This window comes from Chinchilla lanigera, unplaced genomic scaffold (genome assembly GCF_000276665.1).
Source record: "Chinchilla lanigera isolate Chin_1 unplaced genomic scaffold, ChiLan1.0 scaffold00088, whole genome shotgun sequence".
NCBI classification, from domain to species: Eukaryota; Metazoa; Chordata; class Mammalia; order Rodentia; family Chinchillidae; genus Chinchilla; species Chinchilla lanigera.
Window position 1 is genome coordinate 929764 of NW_004955489.1, and position 18148 is coordinate 947911.

Genomic DNA, 18148 nt, shown 5'->3' on the forward strand with positions numbered 1-18148 from the left:
CTTACAGTTTGTGGAAGTTTCAGTCTGTACTTGGCAGATTATAAGGCAGAGTGGCACATGGCAAAGAGCTAGCTCAGGGCAGCAGAACACAGCTAAGCCTCAAGCACACACCAGGGCAGAATGGCAGAGGAATGTCCTCAAGCACCCTTTTCCTCTCCCTTACATATGCAAACTATCCACCCCAGGGCGGGTGTAGCTCTCATACCCATAATAATCAAACCCTAAAAGCCTGCTTCATCGTCGCATGAGGCTTTGGAGGGGACACACAGACATAAACCATAACAGACACAAACCATAATATTCTGCACCTAGCCTCCCCAAAGACTCCTGTACATTCCTTTACACAGACGGCATTTAGTCCATCTCGAAGAGTTGCCAAAGTCCTAACAGTTTCAGCATTGTTGAAAAGTCCAAGTCACAAGTCTCCTCTTAGATTTAAGGGAAATTTAGCTGCAAAGCCCTGTACAAATGAAAAGAATGTTGAACACTTCCAACATACAATGGCACAGGATAAATATTAACATTCCAAAGAGTAAAAATAGAGGGATACAAAGGAATGGGACCAAAGGAAGTCCAAAATCCTGCAGGGCAAACATTAAGTTTTGTAATTCCAAGTGCAGCATCCAAGACAATCTGTGGCAAGATGTAAACTCCAAAGGGCTTGAGTAGCTCTACCTGTATAGCACTTCTGGCAGAGGTAGCTCCCATGGTTTCTCTCTTGGGCTGGTTTTACTCCTTCCTTGCAGTTTTCCTCACATGATCCACATTCCTGGCTTCTTCAACATTCTGGGTTTTCAACTGCACCATCAGCTTCACACTTTACAAACTGCCCTCTCAAGGATACGCTGCCTGGCTTCCCAGGCTTTCTTCTGAAATCTGGGTGAAAGCCTTTCTGACCCCACAACTCTTGCATTCTGCATGCACTTAAAACCAGCAACACATGGATGATGCTAAGGTCTGCCACCAGCTGCACCAGTAGCCAGGCTTCCTTCCTCTTTGGCTGTAGGGGATGAGGTCCTGTATTGCTGAACACTCTGAACCCAATCCCAAGGAACAAATTCTCCAGGCCACCACTGTTCTGTACATAGTTCTCTGGGGCTCTCGTGTCAAAGCAGCCTTTCTCCTTTGCAAGTCTGAGGCTGCAAAGGCTGAAGTCCTGTTGGTTCTTGTGATATCTTCAGGCCATCTTTTCTGTTGTTTTCTTCAGAGATACTTGGCTTTTTCTTGTTAGTTTTTTCAGTGACCAGTTTCTCCTCCATTCCATCTGTAAAGGCTGTAACTTTACTGGAGCTTCCTTTTGCCCAAACTTACAATGTTTTAAATCATTCTGCTTGGCTCTTTGCTCTTCATTCTCAACATAAATCTGGCTAAAAGCCTCTAATAGTAGCCATGCCACCACCTCAACATTAGACTGCCTTGAAATTTCTTCTGCAAGATTAATTAGTCCCCTGCCCTTAATCTCAGGATTAGAAGACTATGGACATGAGCAAAATGCAGAGAAACTTTCTGCCAAGGCAAAACACACATGTTCTGGAGTCAAACAGCCAGCCCAGTCTTTCTTCTTAGCAAAAACCTCCCAAGCCTAGTCTTTACCAACAACATGTCCATCAGCATTCTGGTCTTCTAAGCTCTGACCAAAATCTCCTATCAAGTACAGCCCAAGGCATTCCAGCTCTACTTTTTCAGCCATTATCTCCAAACCTTTCCAAACTCTTCCCACAAGCCAATCCTAAAGGTTCCTGATCCACACGGTCAGATATAGTCAATGCAATGACCCTACTCTTGGTACCAAATTCTGTTTTAGTTACTTTTCTCTCATTGCTGAGACAAAATACCTGACACTCAAAGTTAAAGTGGAAAAGCTTTATTTATCTCTCAGTTTGTAGAGGTTTCAGTTCAATCTGCTGGCTCCAAGGCAGAGTGGTGTAGTAGACAAGCCTCACAGAAGAGAAACTTTCATGGTGGGCAGAAGATATCAAAGCAACAAGGGGGCCTTAACAGCATCTTTCTGCCCTTTTATCTTACCCAGGCTACCAGGATTAGGGCAGTGCCAAACCAATCAGTAGCTTGATTAGTAATCATCCACCCTTAATCCTAGCACCCTTGACCCTAACATTGCACCATGAAAAAGTCATATACTATAGATTCAGCCACTGCTGAAAAAGCCCCAGCTATGACCACTTGAGGGCTTGGGGGACATCTAGACACAAATCATAATGCCATCTAACTCCCGTAACAGGATTCTTTGTAGCACTCATTTCTTTCTGTTGTTTTTCAGTCATGTAGGCATATCTAGACATTTTTATTGAAAATTAAGTATTTTATATTCAAAAATTCCATAGATTCTAGATGATGTCATCTTCCTCTGAAGACTATTAGTCCTTTATCCATTAGAACAATAGAATGATAACCACCACACACAATCACAGACTATGCAAGATCACATTATAGCTCCAATAAAGCTCAATTTACCTCTAATTTATCCCTACCCCTCCTGGATTTTCAACACAAGGTCTGTGTTGGTGGAAGCAGAAATCATTAAGTGAAACTTATTTAAAGGTAGAAACCTACAATCACAAACAGAATATAAATTGCCCCTCTCCTTCCTGGAAGTGAGGGTGCTCCAATAAAATAAAAGGAAAACAAGGAGGTCAAAATCATATGGTCCATAAAAGGGATGATCAAACCCAAGAGAGAGGTAAAAGAAATTCCCAGTGTGAAGATGAAAGGAGAATCTAGTGTGATAGCTTCAGAATGGTGAGTCCAGCTGGAGTATATTAAAAGGATCCAGAAGAGGATCCAAAAATGAAATGAATGGAATATCTGAGGTTTTTGAACATTCCGAAAGGGAATGTAGACTCTTACTATATATCCCAAACATAGAAAGCTAAACAAATTTTTCAAAGATAATTATTAAATACAAGGAAGGCAAGTTGTGCTAGAAAGAAACCATTATCTAGTTTATCTGTATACAGTGCCTACAACATCATAATAATGAAATCATCAAAGCTATAATAATGAAATCCCATTTAGAAGGGTGGAAGGGAGGAAGTGAACACTGGGAACAAATGGTGGTTTAAAAAGAAAATAGCTGAATTTTTATCTTTCCTAGAGTCTAAAACTGAAAAATGAAGAAATTAGTCCGTAAACAATTTATTGAGAAATTCAGACATCAAAATATGCTGCTAAAAGTTTGAAGTGCCAGGCATGGTGGTGCACACCTGTAATCCCAGCACTCAGGAGGCCGATGCAGGAAGATTGTTGGGAGTTCAAGATGAGCTTGGGCTACAAAGTGAGCTCAACACCAGCCTGAACTGCACAGTGAGATCCTGTCTCAAAAAGACAAAAAAATAAAAAATAATAAAATAAAATAAAATAAAAATTTGAAGTATTTGGCTCTAGAAACTATCATTGAGGGAATTCATTTTGAAACCATCAATTAGTGTGAAGGCAGAATAATGACATTTTGAGAGATGCCAAGACTCAGTTTACCTTTCAGTGTTTTAGAAAACTTTATTTGGCAACATACCCTAACAGTCCAAACAAAAAAACTAAGAGAGTAGAAATCACAGATATAAGGAAACAATGGCTCCAACCCTGAAGACTACTGAAGGGAAATCCTAGGATATCAGCTACAAGCTTTGGTGGTAGAAAGTGGTCTAGATATGGAGGCAAGTACATTTCTAGGGAAAAGCAATAAATTCTATAGAACAGTACAATTAGAAGATCTTTTAATTATGGCAAAATTACATTCTTTTTCTCAACAATGAAAAACAAATGGGAAAACTAGAAACTTTATGAACAAAAACTACAGGAAAGTCATGTTTCAAATATGGCATGATCTTAAGCAACTGATATAAATAATGTATTTGATTCTATGACTAAAATACTCTAGAAATATTTCCCTTTGAAATTCTTAGTAATAGAAAGGAAAATGTAATTCTTACAGATGACATGGCACTGCAATAACAACATTTATTTAGTAATAATAACTTAAATGTTGATTAATGGCTTTAAACCATTAAAGAGTATATGAACAAGGAAAAAGGTTTTGGTTGTAGATCATACTATAAACTATGGAAAGTAGAAAAATAAAGACAGTGGGGAGGAAAGATGGTGGAGAGGATAAGGATACCAATTATCCTGCATAAAACAGAGTAAAGTAATAGACTAAAGTGGATGGAATAAGTAGAGTTATAAGTATCATATTTATTAACTCATAGAAAAACAAATAAAAGTAGCAAACACTGAGATCACAGAGGCAGATAAAACAAGAGTAATTTAAAGTAAGGTAGTCAATTAATATCATGTTGTGTGTGGCAATGAATAGTATATCCTACATTCTAATTGCCCAGGGTCTGGTTTTGCTTCCTAAGTTGGGTAAATATCCGTCTTAATGCTTTCTACCATGAATGTTGAAATGCCGAAGTTTGCCTTCCCAGCTTCCTTTGTAATTAGGACACCAGTATGTGATCCAGGCTGTCTATCACTTTCTAGGAGCTAATGGCACAAAGAGTAGAGGTAGTGAAGAATCCATTCTCTCTGTGATGGTGGAAATACCCAGTGTGTAGCGCCAGCAGTAGCAATGATGAGAGTGGTGACACCAAGTAACAGTGACAGTGAAAGTTCAAGCACTCTGGTTCAGTACCTGCAGTGCATGCCTTTACCAGATTCTGTGCATTTAAACTGATTACCAGTTTCACTTTGTTCCTGTCCATATTCAGAGATAAGTTCTTTATGCTTCTTGGAAATTCTGTGAAGTATTCAATATCTTTTCAATACTTTTCTTTTTTTTGTCTTTTTTTTGAGACAGGGATTCTTTTCTTTCTTTCTTTCTTTCTTCCTTCCTCCTTCTTTCTTTCTTTTCTTTCTTTCTTTCTTTCTTTTTCTTTCTTTCTTTCTTTCTTTCTTTCTTTCTTTCTTTCTTTCTTTCTTTCTTTCTTTCTTTCTTTCTCTCTCTTTCTTTTGTTCTTTCTTTCTTTCTGGTGCCAGGAATCAAACTCACAACCTCACACTTGCCAGGCAGGTGCTGTGCCACTGAGCTATATCTCCGGCCCTGAATACATTTCTTTCCTCTATAAATCGGCCAGTTTCCCTTGCTAACAAGAATTCTGATTAGATCACTAATAAATCAAGAGATAGAAGTATGAGCATATTACTTGAGAAAGAATCAGAAACTCTAATGTCAGTGGTGGTTAACATGGACAATTCCTTCAGCCTGATTCCGCTTTCCTGACTTCTTGTGGAAAATGTCTACTCATCTTCCTATTCTCAATTTAGATATTATTTCCTCTCCAAAGCCTTTCCTGGTCCACTCGATACTGGCGTATCAAGTTACAGCACTCATCAACAGGGTAATGGACTGTTTACTTGTTTTCATTGCTCAGTATAATTGAGCTCCCTTGCCTAAAGGGATGATGCCATGTTTACCATTATGTTTGGTACACAGTGGGTACACTTAATAAATATTAGTTGAATAAATAGAAATTGTGAAAGAGGCTTAACTAATTTTTTTACAAATCACCTAACAAAAATGAAAAAAACCTTAACAGAGTTATAAACATCCTTTAGTACTTGAATCTGTCTCACTTCTTGAAGAAGACGATGAAGGGAACACATGATCATCTGAAGAAGAAGATGTCCTTGATCGATGTTGGGATGGGTAGTGTTTTGGGTTTTGCTTTTTTTCTTTCTTTGGTTTGTTTTTACCTTAAAGAGGTATAAAATAGGACAAAATTATTTTCCCAAATATTAGCAACGTATGAGATATAAAAAAGTATAATAATTTATAACGTATTTGACATTAACTAAAAGGCCTTAAAGCAAGTCCATACTCCTACCTTTATAACTGGTAGGCCCAGTATCTTCAGGACTTTTTTGTGTGGACTTGTCATCCATGTCTACAGAACCTGCCTGCCATGTCTATAAAAATCAAAATATTGATAATTTAGAGGCTTTTAAATGTAAAAATCATGTTTTTTGAAACAGAGAAAATTGAAATGGAATTAGCTTTGGAAATGTTTTGATCTGGATTATTTTTGTTGTGAAGAACTTTCCTGTGCATTTGAGGATATTTAGCCACATTTCTGGACTCCACCCACTAGATGCCAGTAGCGCCCTCTAAATATGACAACCCAAAGTAACTAGAAATCAACAGGTCTCCCTTGGAAGGCAACCACTGTTTAAAACCACAAACCCATTGAGAACCACTGGACTAGCGTAGTAGTGATAACTGATGGGAAGAAGAGGATGAATATAAGAATCAGAATGACAAAGATGACATGAAAACTGAGGGGAAGAAGAAATAAAGGGATGGCTCATAGGTTTTTGGCATGAGCAAATGTATAGAAAACAGTACCATTAAGTGAGACATGCCAACACTATGAAAGGAATGTCTGTAGTTTTCTTTCAAACAGGCCTAAGTAGAAATTTATATGCCTGTAAACTATCCAAGTGAATATAACTTATATCTCGTATCAATAAAGATTATTTGAACAGAGAAAAAAAACCTGAAAATTTAAGTATGCAAATCTTCAGTAGTGTTTAAGGCCACAAGACTGAACAATATTACAAAAGAAACTACACAAATGTAATATGTCATTGTTTGGATCTGGACTGGCCCTCAAAAGCTCATACGCTGAAGGTTTGGTTCTCAATGCACCAATGTCCAGAGGGGGAACTTTGGGAAGATTATTAGGTTATGAAGGCTCTCATGAGGAATTATTCCTTTTTTTTTTTTTTTTTTTTTTTGTCTTTTCAAGACAGGGTCTCGCTATGCAGTCAAGCTGGCCTTGAGCTCACTTTGTAGTCCAGGTTGGCCTTGAACTCTCAATGGTCCTCCTGCCTCAGCCTCCCAAGTGCTGGGATTACAGGCTTGTGCCACCACACCCAGCTATCAAGAGGAATTAATCCATTGAAGACTAACTGGACTCTTAGAAAGTGGTAGAAACTGTAGGGCCTAGTTGAAGGAAGGCTACTGGGAACATGCCCTAGAAGGGTCTATCTTGTGCCTGGTCCCTTCCTCATGCTTTCTTGCTCTCTGCCTCCAGCCACCAAAAGGGGAAAGTCTTCCACAGCTACGGGCTACCTCCATGATGGACTGCCTCACTATAGGCCCAAAAACCACAAAGCCATGCCAACTGTGAATTGAAACTTCTAAAACTTGAGCAAAAAACAAAACAAAACACATTTCCTTTAAGTTGTTCATTTGTTTGTTTGTTTTTGTCTTTTTGAGACAGGGTCTCACTATGCAGTTCAGGCTGGCCTTGACCTCACTTTGTAGCCCAGGCTGGCCTCAAATGCACAATGATCCTCCTGTCTCAGCCTCCCAAGTGCTGGGATTTCATGTATGTGCCACTACGCCTGGCTCCTCCTTTAAATTGTTACCTCAGGCATTTTTTTCATAGTTTTGGAAAGCTGAATAATATAGAGTACTAAATCCTCAACTTTCATAATTGAAGTAAAAAGTCTAAAGTAGATAATGTCTGAATTAGGAAACAATACTATAAGCATATTTGTAAAATATACAAGTATACCAACAGAAAGAACAAAAAGAATTAAAGGAAGCTACCTGTGGAGAGTTTTTTCTTGCTTTTTAAATGATGAATAAATATTATCTTGATAAAAATTTAAAAGTAAATAAATCTCTCCCTTGAAAACGTACACAGAGTGAATAGGGCTTCTTATCCAAGGTGCTGATACTCCTTCCTAAAATTCATATTAAAATAATAATTATCTAGAAGGCTGAGGTTGGAGGATTGCAAGTTCAAGTCTAGCCTGGGCAACTTGGTAAGACCCTGTCACAGAAAAAGGTGAGAGGGAGGGGATACTAGGTACACAGGTCAGTGTGAAGGTCTTGGATCCAATGCTCAGTATTGCAGTGAGGAAAAGAAAAAAAAATCACAATTATAGAAAACAATAATTAAAGTTGGGCACAATGGCACATGCCTATAATCCTGGTTACGCAGTAAGCTGAGGCAAAAAGATCACAGGTTTGAGGCCAGCCTGGAAAACTAAGCAAGATCTTGTCTCAAAATAAAAAGTAATAAGGACTAGGTGTATAGCTCAGGGGCAGAGTACCCCTGTGGTTCAATACCTAGTAACACAGACACATACGCACATACACACACACAAATTTAGCAGTAAAAATTAAGAAATCCACAACAAAAAAGTAAATAAAGAGGACTTGAGAGGGAAAAACATTCTTCAATAGATGTCTGAATACCAGAAAGAAGCAGGTTGACCTAAGATCTTTTGTGAATGGGAAGGGGACCAAGATATTTAGGGAGGAGGGGGGAAAGAGCCATAAAAAGAACTAAAGAATTAAGATGTACTACGTACATGTGCTAACTCCCTATGATGAATGTAATCATTCTGAACTGCAAACAGGTACTAATAAAAATAAATTTAAAAAGCCGGGCATGGTGGCACATGCCTGTAATCCAGCACTCGGGAGGCTGAGGCAGGGGGATTGTTGTGAGTTGGAGACCAGCCTGGGCTACACAGTGAGCTCAAGGCCAGTCTGAACTGCATAGTGAGACCCTGTCTCAAAAAGACCAAAAAAAAAGTGGTATAGATTGGGACACTTGAGAAAGACATTACAGTAGAAGTGACTCAGACTAGAGCAAGCGGTTCTAACTGGGGGAGACCATGAAGGATGGGAGTAAGAAGGGCAGAAAATAGAAGGACTATTACAGCTCTGTTTATACCAACACACAGCCCAATGACTGCTTCCAGGCCACCACAAAAAAAAAAAAAGAGAGAGAGAGACAGAAGTCAGAAGACTAAAGAAATTGAACAAATGTGATGAATTTTGGGGTAGCAAGTACAGGGTTTTTTTTTGTTTTTTGTTTTTTTTTTCCTCCGGTACTGGGAACAGAACTCATGACCTTGTGCTTGCCAGGCAGGCGCTTTGCCACTGAGCTAAACCCCCAGCCCCAAGTATAGGTTTTGATGCCTCAGTCTCCTGGTTTGGTTGGGTCCCTAATGAAGAGCCAGTTTATCTTCGTAACAATATTAAATATTAACTGTGCACTACGTGCCAGGCAATGTTCTAAATCTCGTATATGAATGCTTCATTTAACACTTATAACAAAACAAGAACTATTATTATACCATTTTTCAAGTAAGAGAGAGAGGTTAAGTAACCTACCCAGGACTACATGGCTACTGTAGTAAGTTGCAGAGCTTTCAAAAGCAAAACCTTGATGACTGTTATTCTTTCTGGAATAAGATCGAATGTCAGTATTGTTTTATTTTGCATTTCTTGAGCAGCCAGTGATGTTAAATATTTTTCTCATTTATTTATTGGCTATTTGTACTTCTTCTTCTGGTAAGTGCCTATTCATTTCAGTTGTTCATTTTTGATTGGATCTTTTATTTTGAGGAGGGTCTAATTTTTTGAGTTCTTATATACTTTGGGTATTAGGCTACTGTCGAATAGCTAGCAAAATATTTTTCCCATTGTGTAGGTTGTTTCTTTGCTCTGTTGACTGTCTCCTTTACTCTGCAGAAGCTGCTGGCAAGGCTGAAGGGAACAAGGAAAACTTTTATATTGCTGGTGGGAATGTAAATGATGAAAATCAGTATGGAGACTTCTCAGAGAACTATAACTAGAAATTCCACTTGACCCAGCTATTTCCCTTTCAGTTATGTTCCTGAAAGAGTCAGCAACACATTACAGTGATACATGCTACCCATGATTATAGCAGCACAACTCATAATAACCAAACCTTAGAAGTAGCCTATATGTCCACCAACAGATGAATGGATAAAGAAAATGCATTATTTATATATAACGGAATACTACTCTTGCCATAAAGGAGGATAAACTTGGGTCATCTGAAGGAAAATGAATGCATCTTGGGACTATAACATTAAATGAAATAAATCAGACACACAAGCTTAAATAATGCAGTCTCTTTTATATGAAAAACCTAAAATATAAGTGAAGAGCAAAATGAAAGATAGATAAAAAGAAGCAGGGAGACAGACCTTTTTCAAATGGGCAGGAGATCAAGAGATGAAAGGAGGGGAAAGGCAGGGTCAGGAAAGGGGGTGAAAAAAGAACTGATATATGTTATATATATGTGCCAACTCCTCACAAAGAATGCAAACATGTACTAAGAAAAATAACTTAAAAATTTTAAATAAAAATGAAATTATTACATGTGTGTAGGTGATTAGCAGAAGGACGATATGTGAGACAAGTCTTCCACTATCCCGAGCATGCCACTCCTTTGCACTCAGAACCTCTTTCTGCCTTTAACCACTGACAACCACCAATTTGTTCATTGTCCCCTTAGTTTTACTTTTCCAGAATGTTCAAAACGAGTAAGTGTATGAGCACTTGAAATTGCTTTAACAATGAGATCCAGCCACGTTACTGTGTTTTAATCATTTGGTTTCTTTTTGTGCTACAATGCCAGCTTCCCTTTTCCTTGGTAAGCAACCTCTCCACACCCTTAGCTGGTTCAGACCACACACTATTCCCTCCTATTCTGAGTACTGTTCCATGCTACAGAAGTATGATCATATGTTTATCCATTTACTTACTGGGGGATATCTAATTCATGTAACTTTTCTTGTTTAGTCCATTAATATGGTAGATTACAATGAGTAATTTTCAAATGTTCAGCTAGCTTTAATTTAGGACAATTACAAATGCTGCTAAACATTTGGGTACAGATTTGGTGTTAACATAAGTTTTCATTTTCTAGGAATACATAAAAGAGAGATTTCTGAGTTCCATAGTGAGCATATGCTTAACTTTGTAAGAAAATGCTCAACTCTTCTCTGGAGTGGTGTTATCTTCTATCCATTCTGTTTATAATTTATCAAAGTTTTAAGTTTATTTAGTTTATTTGCTTTTTTTTTTTTTTTTTGGTGGTACTGATGACTGAACCCAGGGTCTGCATATTAAGCTACACCCCCAGATATTTTAGTTTCTGTTTTGAGGTAGGATCTTACTGAATTGCTGAGTTGCTCAGGCTGAGGTAGACCTTGCGATCCTCCTCCCTCAGCCTTTCAGAGCACTAGGATTGTAGCTTTCTTTTTCCTTTATAACTAACTTCCCTGTATTCTTGGCTGGCTTCTGCCTGTACACTGTTCCCTGTTATGCTGCTTGTGTTGATGGGTCATGTCATGTTTGTTCAATCTGTTAATGTGGCAGATTATGCCAGTTGGCTCTCAAATATTAACCAGGTCTGAATTCCTAGGATAATACTTGATTGCAACATATTATTTTAAAAATATATTGTTGCATTCAATTTGCTATTTTTTTGAGGATTTTTGTTTTGTGTTTTCCTTGAGACAGAGTTTCGCTATGTAGTGCAGGCTGGCTTTGGGCTCACTATGTAGCTCAGGTTGGCCTTGAACTTGTGATCCTCCTGCCTCACTTTCAAGTTCTATTCCATGCTGGGATTATAGGTGTGCCCCACCATGCCCAGCTTATTTTGGGGGGATTTCGCATTTTTGTTTATGAGATTTTGCCTCACAGACCAACTTTTGACTCACAGACTAACTTTTTAAAAATATTTTCCTTATTTGGTTTTGTTATCAGGATAATTTGGCCTCATAAAAGGAGTTGAGAGGTTTTCCTCCCTCTTCTAAATTCCAGAGGACTTCTGTACAGCTAATATGTTTTTCTTAAATGTTTGGTCCAATTAGCTGGGGACATTATTTGGGTCCACAATTTTCCTTTTTTTTTTTTTTAGGTTTTTAATAGTTCTCAGACTATTCAGCTTTTCTGTTTCTTCTTGAGCAAGTTTTAGTCATTTTGATGCTGGTCTATTTTACTCAAGTTATAAAATGTATGAGTATAAAGGTGTTTACTATTCCCTTATCCTTTTTAATGTCTGCTGGGTCACTAGTGATAGTCCCTCTATGAGCATGTATGCTTTAGTACAATAAAAATATAAAGACAAAGTAAAGACAGGGCATAACCACCTCAAACCATATTCTCATTGATTTCTTCCTGTCTTTCAATTCCATATCCAGTCAGATACCAAGTCCTTTTGATTTGTTCTTACCAGAACTTCTGGTTGATTTCCCCTTAATCCCTTCGGCACATGCTCCTACCTAACCTAGTCGACTTACCACCCAATTAGTCTCACTGCCTTTCCCCACTTGAATGAATCCTTCGTACTGGTACCAGATTTATCGTTTTAGATTTCCAATGGTTCTACACTGCCTATAAGATAAGGTCCTTCAAATCCAGCTTAGTTTTGTATTCGTATAGTCCATCCTATTTGCTTCAACCTGGGATTTTTGAACACCTAAGTATGGAAAAGGGAAGTAAAGGGTCTGTTGAGTATAACATGTTATGTGAATGTGAATTCTATTTCTACAGCAAGGTCTAGCTTTTGCAGGGGAATAGGGGGGTTACTGGAGTTGAACCCAGGAGCTACACACTGACCTTTATCCTCAGCCCTTTTAATTTTTTTTATTTTTGATTTTTTATGTTGACAGGGTTACAGTGAATTGCCAGGCTGGGTTCAAACTTGCAATCCTCTTGCTTTGGGCTCCCAGAGAACTGGGACTACAGGGCTGTGCAACCATATTATCACACTCAACTTGTTGCTTTTGTTAGGTGCTCAAAATACTAAGTATGTGCTCAGCAAGTCTTCGAATTTAATCCTTGTCTCTATATCAAGAATATACTACACCTCCTGTAACAGGTCCCACCTGAGTATAGAGTGATCATTCCTTTCTATGAATTTAGATGTGCAATATTTTATAATCTAGCCTACCATTATCATTTTACACATGAGGACATGAGTCTAGCACTTGGACAAATTGATTTGTCCAAAGTTGCTCTTGTAGAATTCGGATTTTTGTGCGACTGAGTTCACATTTATTTGCTGCTTTATGTGGTCTTTTTACGAATGTTGTACTTCTCCAAAGATCTGAAAACTAAACCTCAGTGTTCTTGGAAAACTGTATCAGTGTTATCTTTTTAGCTGCTTAGATATTTGCTGAGAACAATGATACTGAAAGTCATGCTGAGGAAGGAGCAAGGGATGTGAGGTAGGTACTGAGGGTTTGGTACATCTTTAAGGAAGCCTAAGTACATCCTGGTTGTGTGTGTGTGGGGGGGGAGAGAGAGAGAGAAAGGGAGAGGGAGAGGGAGAGAGGGAGGGAGGGAGAGAGAGAGAGAGAGAGAGAGAGAGAGAGAGAGAGAGAGAGAGAGAGACGCGAAGGGCTGCAGAATAAACCCAGGGCCTTGAGTATGCTAGGCAAGTGCTCCACCATTGAGTCACATCTCCAGCTGAGAAGTAAATTTCAAAGATGAAAAATAGATACGTGACGGAACAGAACACGCAACACGCAAGGGTCAATGGGAGGTGAGCATGGGCAGAGCGTTTTCAGGCAGAAGCCAATTTTCTATAGAGTGCATTCAGAAAAAAATGAGAAGCAAAATAACCGGGTGCGAGGGAGACAAGTATTTGGGAAAGAAAAAGAAGATTCAAATTTCAACTGTACCACGTCTGAGTCATGAAACCTTGGGCAAATTAACTTTTCTTTGCCTCAATTTTCTCACAATGTTAAGGACTGTTGTGAAAATTGAAACAAGATGCGTGTCAAACGCTGAGTTGAGTACCGCAGGCCTAAAAGACGCTCCGACTGTCACCGTTGAGAAGGGGCTTTCAGGAAAGGAGGCAGGGGCGCGGGGAGATGCGGTCGGACGTGTGATCCTGACTGCGTCCCCAGAGGCCCAGGGAAGAAGCGGGCGGGGTCGTCGGAGGGCAGAGCTGCAGGCGTCGGAACAGGAGCGCAGCCTCGGAATCGATCCCGAAAGGCGCCGCCTGGCCCTCACTGCCTGTGCCTCGATCGCCGCCCACAGGCTGCGCTGGGGGAAACCTGGGTGGGCTGGGTGCGGGCAGCCCAGGGGTGACCCCGAGGGCGGGCGGGGCTAGGCACCGGCGGCCTCCACCGGGTTGCTCTCGCACTTTTAGCGCCGTCCTACCTGGGATCGTCACTTACTGGAAACTGCGGGAGAACAACCGTTCTGCCGGAGCTTCATAGGCCAGCGCGACAGCACCGGGCACTGACTCCGGGCGGCCAGCGCCCCAAAGCCCATCGCCTGGGGGCGCAGTAGAGCTCGGAGCCGGCGCGGGGGCGCTTCCGGGAAGCGCGTGCGCCGACCGGAAACGCCCCACCGGGACTTAGAGCGAGGCGAAAAGAAGGGGCCCTCCGGCAGTCTTGGTGGTGGAGGCTTCCGGCAGTTGAGCTTTGCTGTCCCAGGATGTCACCTGCCCAAAGTGGCTCCTCAAACCCGAACCTAGATTCTGTAATAGATCCACTGCAGACGTGTGGACATGGTGGTGACTCCTCTCGCTGTGGCAACAGTTCTTTATTTCTTGGGGTTTAGCTTATTTTTATAGAGTCTTGAGAGTATACCTTTCCTTTAAAATGTCTAATATGAAATAATACAGAGAATCAGTGAACACCTCTGTACCAACCACCTAACTTTATATTTCCATACTTCTGACTTTAGTATTCTATGTTCATACACTCCCTGTGATCCCTGTGCAATCTCATCCACCCTCTTACCTTGAATTTAGTATCTCATTTCCATAAAAGCTTATACATGCTACAAGTATATGTTGTTACATAACATGTATAGTTTTTAGTTTTAAAATATAAATATTTTGTAACTTACTTTGTCATCCATAATTGTTTGTTAAATTTACCTATGTTGATTCATGTAGTTCTAGGTTTTTCCCCTTTAACTGCTATATGGTATTCCATTGAGGATTACACTGCAATTGATTCTCCTGCTAGTAATTTAAAGATTCCTGATTTTTGCCATCATAACATGAGCTAATGGACATTCTTTCACACAGCATTGTGGGTATATAGTAAGAATTTCTTAGGCTATATGTGTAGAAATTGAATGACAAGTTGGAAGGCTTTGCACAATTCATTTGATACTGCTAAATTTTTCTTTTGTGATTATACTAGCTTACCCTTCCACCAGCAGTGTATAACCTTTATTTAACATGCAGGACCACAGGGGTTCCTGATGGAGACCACTACAAAGCAGCTCTGAACAGGATTTAATATTAACCAATTAGCTTTTTGTGTTTACGTGTGAGTCTGTCCAAGGCCTAGGCTCCTTGTCTGGAGATGGGCAGTGGACTCATAGTAAGTGAACTTCTATGAGTCAATGGTCCCAGCAGAGGCCTGTAGTGGTCTATAAAGCCATGATGCCTCCAAGGGCAAGACAAAGCCACAGCTAGGGCTCCAACATCAATTAACTAGATAAAGACTGTAGCTGTAGGAATCTCACTCCTATAGTGAAGGCCTTCCTGGAGATAACATAGTTCTCCTAAATTAACAATGTATTACTTGGAGAAGTCCTGTAGAGGACTTTCAAGGTCCTTGAATGGTCCTGCTCAGATTTCCACCTTTCTTCAGTATTCCCTGCCTTTGTTTGATAACTAAATAAATACGGGCCGCTCAGAGAAGATCTTTGTCTTAGCCCCAGAGAATCTTGAATTCTGTTAGAGGGTTTTGAACCTCCTGGAGCCCTAAAATGATACCACTTGACATTTAAGCCTTCACTATACACTTGTTTGGGAGATTGCAGACCTGATCAGTCTCCAATAACTAAGTGATAATATTATAAACTCATTAGGTTTCCCTCTCCTTATTTGAGATTTTTGCTCTTTCATACTAAAGTTTAACTCATTCATAGGTATGTTACATTTTTTACTTGTTCACTCTGGTTTGATTCTTTTTCCAATTTTTCCCCATAATAGTTTGACAGTTACACACTTGTTGTTCTAGTGGCTACTCTTGTAATTTAAATTTATGTCTTAGTGTAGCTGTGTGTAGAATTAATCAGCACCTACATGAGGCAGTCTTATATACAGTGGTTAAGAGTAGAGCCCTTGAAACCAGACTGCCTGGATTCATCTGGCTCTAATACCTATTAGCTATATAACCTAGAGCTTGTAAAACTGGGGCAAAACAGCACCTTACTTAAAAGACTGTTGTAGGATGAATGTGTTAATATACTTAATGTTTTTAGGACAGTGCCAAGCACATGGATTTCTCTGGTCACAAGTTTTCTCATCTATAAAATGGGCAGAATAACCTAGTGAGCAGAGTTATATTCAGTTATATTTAGTTTAGTACATTGAGTTCCTACCATATTCAAATTAGACATGTTTTCATATGTATGAAAATTAGATATGTTCTGTCGATCAAGGAGTTTGTGATCTAGTAAGGTAACAGACATGCAAGTGCAATTTCAATATGATATAATCTTAACATTTTTCCTATGTCCTTTTTTTCTCCCCTTTTTAATCTGTTTCACGCAGTGTATTTTTGAAAGCATGAATCAGATTGTGCATCCCTGTGCCTTTTCACTTCATATTAACTTTCACTGTACTTTACATAAATCACAAAGCCCTCACCACAGCCTCAGCATTACAGTCTGAGCCCTGACTGCCTTTCTAAACTCATCAAGTGCCACTGCCCCTCTTTGACTGGGCTCCTCCTACACTGGCCTCTTCTTAACTCTGTGACCCAATTCCTCAGAGCCCCCTGCCCAGAATTCTCTCATCCATTCCACTTGCTCTTCCTATGGCTTACTCAGCTTTCAGGTTTCAGTTTGATTTCATCAGGTTGTTAATTAAAATTTACTCTGCGTGAGAAAGGGACTTTCATTAACAATATGATAGTTCACTGAATCTCAGGCTGGGGGTGGATGTAAAAACACCCCAACACACTAGAAGATTTAGTGGAAATCAACTGCTGCCACCACCACTCAATATAACTGCAATTCTACAGTCACTGATGGTCACCATCGGCTAGCAAGAGTGGACATGTTTCTTCCTTCATCTTGCTCACTTCTAGGTTGCAGTTTTGGATGACCTCCTTGGAAGGGCCCAGGTCACATGCCTGTGCCATATAAGTACATCAAAAGAGTGTATTTTCTCCTAGTGAATTCCTCAGACATTGTAAGAGTGTTCCAAAGTTCTGGGGTTTTGGAAAACATTTCACATGAACACTAAACATTGTGTTACTCACCATAAAGACCTACACTGACAACCAGAAGTGCATTTCTGCACCCTAGATCTTTTATTCTTTCACTGTTTTAAGGCACTTATCACAACTTACGTTGTTACAAACTGACTTGTCCAACTGCTTCAGAGACCCTGAAGTCACAGTTTTGTCCCTCTATAGAATTGTAAGTATGTATATTTCAAATGGACAAAAATAAAATGTATTTTAGTCTTTAATGCAGGCCTCTTAGAAGAAAAAACATTAAAGAGGCCCCAAGTCAGTCACAATTCCCAGCAGCTCCAAGAGTTTTGTACTCCTCTTTCTCCTTTAATTCTCCCCAATCCTTAGGTGGATCTGTTTTGCTTTTCTCCATATCCCTTGTTCCTGGGCCCTCCCTTCAAAGGTCTTCTACCTGTTCTCTTATTTTGCATTATAAGCATCCAGAACTAGCCTGAGAGAGAGACATTTTCTCAGGGTTCAGGAGAGAGAAGTTGAGAGGGAAAGCCTATCACACCAAGGAGGCTGGGAACATTTATACACTGATCATGCTGCTTTACCAATTGTAGCTACATTAGAAATGATGAAATACAGTGAAGTCCAGCACCTGAGGTCTGAACAAGGAAGCGTGGTGCTCAGAGCAAGAGCATTTGGCCTTGGGAAGGGGCAAAAGTGGGAGTGGGTGCTGCTTTGGGAATGTAACACAGAAGAGGCCAGGCCTATGCAGAGTCTTGAAGAGCAAGAAGGCACCAGGAAAAGGAGCTAAGGAGAGAGAAAAGTATTCCCAGTAGTCCTGCAGCACAAGCTCTGACAGACACCAGATCCTGTGGGCAGTACTGCTAAACACAAGGTAGCAGAAATGTCAGGAAAGGCGGGGAGCAGGGGTGGGGCTGAAGGGCCTGCATGCTCTCCAGGGGGTGGGGACTCATCCTCAGGTACAGCCACAGTGTGGTGGGAGACCTACTCAGATTCCATTTTAGGTCAGGTGACAGCATGCATGCTAGATTTGAAATCAGCAGGACTAAAAATAGAACAGTTCTGAGCTTAAAAAAGAGGTAGGCTTAAAACAGGTAAATGGTATACAGTAGGAGCAAATAATAGTTTAAAAAACTACTAGAGGTCAAATGCAATTTTT

At 39.9% G+C, this 18148-nt stretch overlaps 1 protein-coding gene across 1 annotated transcript in view; it reads right to left on the minus strand.

Moving 5' to 3' along the window:
- Nucleotides 1–5837: 5837 nt before the first annotated feature.
- Traf5 (TNF receptor-associated factor 5) overlaps nucleotides 5838–18148 on the minus strand; it is a 59562-nt gene continuing 47251 nt past the window's right edge. Inside the window, exon 12 of the transcript XR_001231193.1 lies at nucleotides 5838–5922. The gene's annotated coding sequence lies outside the window, so the exon portion shown is untranslated. The remainder of the gene's footprint in view (nucleotides 5923–18148) is intronic.